Source organism: Cimex lectularius, unplaced genomic scaffold (genome assembly GCF_000648675.2).
Source record: "Cimex lectularius strain Harlan isolate CLEC.00 unplaced genomic scaffold, Clec_2.1 scaffold33, whole genome shotgun sequence".
In the NCBI taxonomy this organism is placed as follows: Eukaryota; Metazoa; Arthropoda; class Insecta; order Hemiptera; family Cimicidae; genus Cimex; species Cimex lectularius.
The window spans coordinates 371369-379571 of record NW_019392683.1 but is presented as its reverse complement, the minus strand read 5'-3'; the positions used below and the strand labels follow the sequence as shown (position 1 = coordinate 379571).

The 8203-nt window shown below is 37.5% G+C and overlaps 1 protein-coding gene across 3 annotated transcripts in view; it reads left to right on the top strand.

The window, feature by feature from the left end:
* Positions 1–203: 203 nt before the first annotated feature.
* The window catches only part of LOC112126498, a 358621-nt gene continuing 350621 nt past the window's right edge, over positions 204–8203 (top strand). For all 3 annotated transcript variants that reach the window (XR_002910004.1, XM_024225714.1, XM_024225716.1), the window contains exon 1: positions 204–312. The gene's annotated coding sequence lies outside the window, so the exon portion shown is untranslated. The remainder of the gene's footprint in view (positions 313–8203) is intronic.

The following is an 8203-nucleotide window of genomic DNA, read 5'->3' as shown; positions in this document are numbered from 1 at the left end:
TTGACTCAAGTAATCGCGACAGACTTTGTAGTGTATTGTTTTTGTTTTTATTTGCCACTGAGATAAGGAAGTTGTGTTTGGTGAGACGGCCGTCCGCTTGAGAGACAAAGCCCGTTCAGAAGACAACTAGGGCGTCGGTATGACGTCGAGGGTCAGGTCCGTGACCTTGCCCGGGTCACAAGTCAGAGGTGACCCATGTGCATTGTGCCAACGTATCTCCCTCGGTTAGTATTCCACGTCCGCTAGAAAGTGAACGTTTGTCGCGCGTATCTCGTGAAATTTTTTCCGAACGTCCGCCCGGATTCCGATAAGGTAAATTTTTGTCAGGTGTCTTTTCCTTTTCAGGGGATGCTCTGGTATTCACGCCGGGTCGACGGAACGGTCCTTTTATTTCCATTCGGACCCCGCCCCGAAAAAATTAAGGGCCTTTTGAGTGGATGTTAAAGTCACGGCCTGCATAAAACATTCCGTCATTTCGGTGAACGTCCGCATTTTTACTTATGTTAATGTCCAGGATTAGCCTTCTCTGTCACGTCCTCTGCCCTCGCTAGCAGACCTTAAATTTTAATAAGGCCGAAGGTCGATTTTTTTAAACTTTAACTTCAAGGGTGAAGGTCTTTTCAGAAGATGATCAGCTGGGGAAATCAAATCCAATCTTATTGATGGTGAAACGTAGGCGGCCTTCTGCTATCTAATTAAAAAATAATCTAGTAAACGAACGACTGAAGTAATAGAGTATAAAAATCAAATACATTTTTTAACAAAAAATTATATTTTTGATCTAAAATAAATATCCAAAACGTGTCCACTCTGATGCACTGACTTTAGACATCTTTCAAATCAATCCCACGCTGGTACTCCTTAGAATGGCTGTCAATTACGATATAAAAATATTTCTCTTGTTATACAATGTGCTACGGATAGACAATAATTAAATAGGGGGAGCAAGGTCTGGTCTATCTATACAAGTTTGTCCCAAATATTCCAAGACTTGGTTACTTAGACAGGGTCAAAAACGTTTCGAGTAAGTTTTAGCCCAAAAAAACAGGCTCTATTAATATATTTTTGTAAATATCTCAGCAAATAATAACCTTTAAAAAAAATAATAAATTGAAAACTGAATGTCATTTGAAATAAATAGCTCTTACTTTTTATTAACATATTATATATTATATAATATAAATGAAAAATAAATTCAATTTTTTGAGATAACAAAGAATAGAAAACCCACAGAACTGATTCAAGTCAATTATGTCTGTAGGTCAACTGTGCCAGATTCTGCAGGCAACACGACGAAGTACCCCACGTTTTTTTCTACCATAAACCGAATATACATAAGAAAATATGGTGTTTCAACATAATCCATATACGGATTTTGCCACTACCAATTAGTACCGTTTTAAATCTACAAAACGTTATAATTTCAACATCACTCAAGGTTTCAGCCGTCCCACACTAGACTAACCCTTCGAATAAAGAAAAACGATAAATTTCCAACTTCAATTATACAATTAATGGAGAATTTCCAAAGCTAATCATGGCTTAGATCGAATAGAAAAATAAAGTGTTTGATATTTTCTACACTAACACGGGCCATTTAATCAATTTAAACTCATTCCATTAGAGTGGTTTGTGTAAAAATTAAACTAGATCGTCTATATCAAACTTTAAAAAGTTGTTTTATTGTTATATTTCATGTCAATCTAAAAAAATATGTAATATTAATAATATTCTGTTCTGTAAAGTCAGTACGCTTCCAGACGCGATAAATTACAACGTTCTACGTTTAGTCAGTGTTTGGGCTGGCACCAAATAATATGTGAAAAAAGAGGAAAAAAATAAAAGAAAGGAAGACTTACTTGGCTTTTGTGGACTGTGTGTTGAAGTAACGGAGGAGATCCAGAATTTGGGGCTTCAGTTGACGATGGTGACATGCAGGGTGGATGGAAAACTAGTAATTGTGGAAAGATGCATAGAGATGAATATGAGGAGTGAGGTTGGAAACCCGGGAGAAAATCAAGATGAGGTTAGCTCGGATTTTCATTATGGTGGGTGTGACGTAGGATGTAATGAAATAAAACGAAGGAGTATGGCGAGTTATGGATAATGTCGAACAAACGGGAAGGACAGGAATCAAACAGGTGGACGAGGTGAATTGCGCTGTTAAACGAAAAATACCTGGTATGAGGCCTATCCGGCCCGGAGGACCATTATGATTGGGCCCGGTAAAAATAAATAAAAATTTGAAAAATACGAAGAAAAAAAAATAAAGGAAGACTTACTTGGCTTTCGTGGACTGTATATTGAATTGACGGAAGTAATCCAGAAACCACCTCGTGAAGTTGCTGCTCCAGTTGTGACGACAAAAAACGGTAAATTATGGAAAATGAAAGAGTTGGAAATGAACGAAAATACGGGAAGATTTTCGGGTTCCAGGGTCTTAGATTCGAGGGGGGCTAACTGGGGGGTAGGAAAGGGAGTCTTTTAAAAACTATAGTGAGGTGAGCATTTTAAAGGTTTTAACGATGAAGGTTGACCGATCGTGATCGAGAAAAGTACTGAGGGGACGGGATTTAGGATCGATGGGGGTACGGGATAAGATAGAAAAGTCAGCTAAACATTCAGCTTTTAGACCATAATTCAATATTACTTGAAACGTTTAGATAATAATTTGAATCGATTCAACAAAAAAAAGTGATCCTATTAATAATGACTATTGCCATTTTCCTTCGATCTTATATCTTTTTTTATTTACGGCATTTGTGAAATGCTGTTATTCAAGAGAGTGGACGGAACGATGGCATACATTTTTGAATAATTTTGATAATTTGTTGTGTTGACAATTTCCAACTGATATTCCGTTTTAGGGTTTTCGTCCTTCTTACTTTAATTGCACCAATTAAACAAGAAGCATTCGAGTTTCATTAAAAACGGGCGGACCGGATTTTCCACCCGTCACAACTGCATCTCAATTAAGCCACCAGTGTAAATTAATGTCCGTAGTTTTAACGTCCTTCTACGGGAGAATTACGGCAGTCTGTCTCGTATAAATCTAGCGGATAAGGTAAAACATTATGTCAAATGGAAAATTACGCCAATTAAGATTGTTTAACAGGACGTTGATCGTGCAGCATAATTTTCTACTTATTCCAATGGAACCCCATGTCATAACTGACCAACGTCTATCTTTTTGTAAGTCATCAGACAATATACAAGATCAGTTTGATCTCTGTTCTTCTCTCTCTTCTCAACTTTTTAAACCAAGAACTAATTTATTTATTAATTTAGTTTATAGTAAATCCATCGTGCTGTAACATATCTGATCACGGTTCTGTGGTGTTCAAAAAAGTCCACAAATTTTTTTTTAGAATGAGCCCAGTCCATTTTCTTTTCTGTTTTGACAGGGGTTTTCAACCCCGAAGCACTAAAAAAAAAGCGCTCACACTCTATACACAATCACACCAATAAAGCCAGGAACACACTTACCCGATGCTACGCCATGCGACGCTACCCGACGCCTTGCCACGTTTTGGTGGGGTGTGCACATCTATCCGACGCAAGCACACGTCGTGTACAGTCCACAGCGTTTATCACAATAATCACTATCACAATCGCAACGCATCGTTTGTTCTTAATGCACTATTTTGAGTAAAACCTTGTAATAAATTGTTAGTTAAATTTTATGAGCACAACCATCTAATAAATTGTTTGTTAAATTTAATTGTTTTAAATAAAGTTACTCCTAATCATCATAATTAAACAATGTTTATAAAAACTTATGCATTTTTGATCTCGTTTAATTTGGCTTACATTAAAATAACATGTTGTAATTAATATAACAAAATTACATGTACTTAGTTTGAAATAAACTACAAAAAATATGAGTGTCCTGTTCTGATGCTACCCGACATTACAAAATGGTGTAATTGTACGAGCAAATGAAATAAAATAAATAAATTGTTAATTAAATTTTATGAGTAAAATCGTGTAATAAGTTGTTCCAATTTTAGTATATGTACCGCCGAAGGGAGTAAAATAAATTGTAAGTTAAATTCATTATACCAAAAAATCGTATTCCGGTGTTTTGATTAATTTTGTACCAAACCATTAAAATTAATTTTTTAAATAAAAACTAATTAATTTTTAATCATAGTTAATTTGGTTTATATTAAAATAAGTATGTTGTAATTAATATAACGACAATAATACATGTAGTTTGAATAAAAATATGAGTGTCCGGTTCTTTTGTCTTCGACTGTACTCGATGCGACCCGACGAAAATTTGGACAGTGGGGATCGCAGAGCGTCGGGTAGGTTAGCGTAGCATACATCGGGCAAGTGTGTTCCTGGCTTAACACATTCATTCCTATATACATTGTTAGATTACTCATACTGTTTGGTAGCTGGAGTACTCGATATTCCTCCATCTATCTGCTCACTACAATAAACTAATCTAATTTTGGGTCGATGGGGTACTTTAAAAGTTTACCGTCGTAGACCCAAGTCATAGACAAAACCTGAGGCGGTGGGGAAGCTACTTCGGCATCAGCCCCGCTCCATTCACACCAACATACATTGATCGCACTCATTCTATTTGGTAGATGGAGTACTCGATATTCCTCCATCTACCTGTTCCCTACAATAAACTAATCTAAATTGGGGTCGATGGGGTATTTTTATAAAATTTCCGCCATCAGCCCAAGTTATATACAGGGTGAATTGCTACTCGTGCTACAAACTTCTCCAGTAGATTCTTCACCCTAAAATGAACAAAAAAGTTCATATTGTCCATGGTCCGATTCTCAACCATTTCAGAGTAATTTCGCTTTTTATCGATTTTGAAAGATATCACGTCCTGGCGTCGGAAAATCGTGATATCTTTTAATCTAAACATTTCTCTTAAAATCTATAAGCACCGTTGAAATCCCCGTTAATTTTTAGAGAGAATCAAAATCATAATTCCATTGAAATTTTTTAATTTAATTTAATGCCCATTTAGTATGTAATGCTTAAGAAGTTTACAAACAGCTAGAAGGTCAAGGAAGAAAGACCCAAACGTTTTGCCACCTTCATCTTCTTATTGAAAAATTAACGGGGATTTCAACGGTGCTTATAGATTTTAAGAGAAATGTTTAGATTAAAAGATATCACGATTTTCCGACGCCAGGACGTGATATCTTTCAAAATCGATAAAAAGCGAAATTACTCTGAAATGGTTGAGAATCGGACCATGGTCAATATGAACTTTTTTGTTCATTTTAGGGTCAAGAATCTACTGGTGAAGTTTGTAGCACGAGTAGCAAGTCACTCTCAAACATTAGCAATCCTTGAACCACCATTTTTTCTCTTTTTGTCATCAACATCTTGGTCTCACAACCACTAAATAAGAAAATGACGAGTGCGTTGGAAGCGTTATTAAATCAGGTAGTTTTCCTCAAATTTGCTGCCTTCTGAGACTAAAATTAGAAACTCTGGATTACTTTATACACTTTCCGATTTACACAATTTTCCACTCTTTTTGTAGTTCTGGCTGAAATAAAACACAAAAAATTAGCCCAAACATTTTGCCACCGTCATCTTCTTATTGAAAAATTAACGGGAATTTCAACGGTGCTATTAGATTTTCAGAGAAATGTTTAGATTAAAAGATATCACGATTTTCCGACGCCAGGACGTGATATCTTTCAAAATCGATAAAAAGCGAAATTACTCTGAAATGGTTGAGAATCGGACCATGGACAATATGAACTTTTTTGTTCATTTTAGGGTGAAGAATCTACTGGAGAAGTTTGTAGCACGAGTAGCAATTCACCCTGTATACAACCTGAGAGGCGATGGAGAAGATACTTCGCCATCAGCCCCTCCCCATTGACACCAATGTTCACCAACATTCACTCATACAAACACATAAAAAACACAAAACACTTAACTTCTATATACTATAAAAACTCCCCAATTCCCCTAAAAAGCGGTACAGGGGACCTTGAAACTCGTTACCGTGTCCGAGAACGTCTTAAAACCGGTGACATGCCTACACGCTCGCTGTATGGAGCCAAGGCATGACACGCCTCTATTACGTGGGACACATCGAGCAACCTTTCTCTGCATAATAGGTATCTGCGCGGGCTTTGGCACAAGAGCAGTTGCCTGTGTGTTAACCGCTTCATCCCCTGTTGTCCGATGGAGCTGTGACGGAGACGAATTTTTGTTTCGATGAAATCAAAAAATTTATTTAGAGGCAAAAGAATTACATTTTGCTCAAAAATTGTCATATTTATAATTATTAAATTCACTCAAAAACAAAAAAACCGGACACTTGTATTTCCTCATTTACAGGTGGTACGGGAATCTGTATTCGAACCCGATAGAATCCAACGGCAATCAGTTTTTATAGATAAGTGGAAAATTGGGTGAAGAGTTTTGCTTCGGAGGATAAACGTGACATGAATACATTTATTTATCTTATTTGCCAATGTTTGTTTCATTCGCCTGTGATGGACTTGAAGCTCATCAGAAGCCAATGCGGGAGAAAGAGTAGCCTTCCTGTTTCTTTGGCAAGGGATACGAGGGTGAAGTCGTCATATCTGAAATACCGGATTGGTACAAGCATGCCTACCTGAGGGATAGTAGTAGAAGTATTTCTATCATTGGCGATCTCGTCAGCCTAAAATTGTGCAAAGTATGGTTAACATGGGGGTACCTTGCCTTCAGAAATATACTGCACGATGACCTGGGCATATCTTTAGTCCGGGATGCCGGATTCATACCGAAGACGGTATTAACCACGCATGTACTCAATAATATGAGCTGCAGTCATGCTTATGACGACAGGCCGAGAATAAAATGTAAAATATTTGTATTTATTATGAGAAGCAAGTAGAACTTTTGAGTGGTTGCCTGGGCGAGAAACCTGAGGCGCTATCACTGCGGGAGTGCTCTGATACAAGTAGGATTATAGAACAAATTGTCTATTGTCTGGGTCCATGAGCAAGCATGACAGAAGGGTAACGAAGAGTATAATTCTCTATCCAGGAAAGGTCCTCAGCTGAGTTGATTGATGAGAATAATGAAACTCAAAGGTTCACAAAGGTTATTTGGTTGTGTGACTGAATAGAGTTCTGAAAATAACCAGACGTAATGTGTCAATTTTATATCTCATCTACTATCCATCCCTAACCACGTATTTCGTTTTTTATCACAGCTAGCAGCTGCCGTAATATTATTGGGTTGTCCGGAAAATAATGCAGGATTTTGGTATTAAACAAAAAAAAAGAAACTAGTTACTTTAAAGCAATGTTCTTTAATCAAAATAATTTCCCATACTCTCAATACATTTCTCCCAACGTGTTGGTAACTTATTAATTCCGTCTGAGTAGAATTCAGAATTTTTAGAATTGATAAAGTCAATAAATGCATTTTCCAGTTCCGTTTGATTTTTGAATATTATGTGTTGTAAGTAGTGGTCCAGGTGTCTAAAAAAATGGTAGTCAGTAGGCGAGAGGTCCGGAGAGTAGGGTGGGTGAGGCAAAGTTTCATAGCCAAGCTCCAATAATTTTTGTGACGTTACACGTGACACATGTGGTCGAGCGTTGTCATGCAACAAAATGGGCCCTTTCCGATTGACCAAAGAGGGCTTCATTACTGCCAATTTCTGATGCATGGTATTAATTTGGTTACAGTATGATTCAGCATTGATGGTTTCGCCAGGATTTAAGAAGCTGTAGTGTATTAAACCAAATGAAGCCCACCATACCGTAACCATTACCTTTTTTTGATGAGTTGGGGGCTTTGGAAAATGTATTGGAGCTTCTCCTTTGTCGAGCCACTGTCCAGAACGTCTAGTGTTATCGTAGAGAATCCACTTTTCGTCACATGTAACAATTCTGGCCAGAAATGGGTCATTTTTGTTTCGACAAAGAAGTGATGCACAAACATCAAAGCGCTGATTTTTTTGGCGATCGTTTAATGAGTGTGGAACCCAATTTTCGAGTTTTTTCACTTTTCCAATCGCCTTGAGGTGGTCAGCGACGGTCGTTTTACTGACTTTGAGTTGCTCTGCACCCACCACTGATCGCAGAACATCATCATTAAGAGAGGAAGGCCTTCCACGACCTTCTTCATCTTCAAGGCTGAAATCTCCCTCCCGAAATTTTTTAAACCACCTTTGCACAGTGCACTCATTAACACAACCCTCGCCCCAGAC